This window comes from Pteropus alecto, unplaced genomic scaffold (assembly GCF_000325575.1).
Source record: "Pteropus alecto unplaced genomic scaffold, ASM32557v1 scaffold74, whole genome shotgun sequence".
Classification (NCBI taxonomy): Eukaryota; Metazoa; Chordata; class Mammalia; order Chiroptera; family Pteropodidae; genus Pteropus; species Pteropus alecto.
This window is the reverse complement of record NW_006436291.1, coordinates 5,757,296-5,757,676: the sequence shown is the minus strand read 5'-3', so window position 1 is coordinate 5,757,676 and position 381 is coordinate 5,757,296. Positions and strand designations below refer to the sequence as shown.

At 73.2% G+C, this 381-nt stretch overlaps 1 protein-coding gene across 2 annotated transcripts in view; it reads right to left on the bottom strand.

Moving 5' to 3' along the window:
• The window catches only part of CHST15 (carbohydrate sulfotransferase 15), a 72,073-nt gene that overhangs the window by 70,961 nt on the left and 731 nt on the right, over positions 1–381 (bottom strand). The window contains exon 1 of one of the 2 annotated variants that reach the window (XM_025047558.1): positions 109–375. The exons of the other annotated variant lie outside the window; for it this stretch is intronic. The gene's annotated coding sequence lies outside the window, so the exon portion shown is untranslated. Of the gene's footprint in view, positions 1–108; positions 376–381 lie in introns of those variants that run through there. 2 annotated transcript variants of the gene reach the window in all.

Genomic DNA, 381 nt, shown 5'->3' with positions numbered 1-381 from the left:
CCCCCACCCCGCAACCTCCTCAGTCCGGAGCGGCCGCGAGACTGGAGCCGGGGGTCCGGAGGTGGCTCCGAGCTGGAGTCGGGGAGAGAGTGACGCGTGCTCACCTACCTGCCTCGGGCCGCTCCTGGAAACTTCCCCGAAGTGCGCGGGGAGGCTGAGCGCACGGCTGGGGAAATGCCTGCAGCACCACCGCCCCCGCCGCCCTCCGCGCGCTCACACAGCCAAAGCATCGGGCTGTCTGTTCTTCCGTCCTCCGCCTGCACCTTCCCGAGCCGGGAGGCGCGGGGGCGCTGACTCCGGGACCGTTCTTCTGGACCGCCGGCCCGTGCATGCCCCGCGGCATGCGCCCCCCGCAGGCCTCCAGCTGTCCGCAGCGCCACC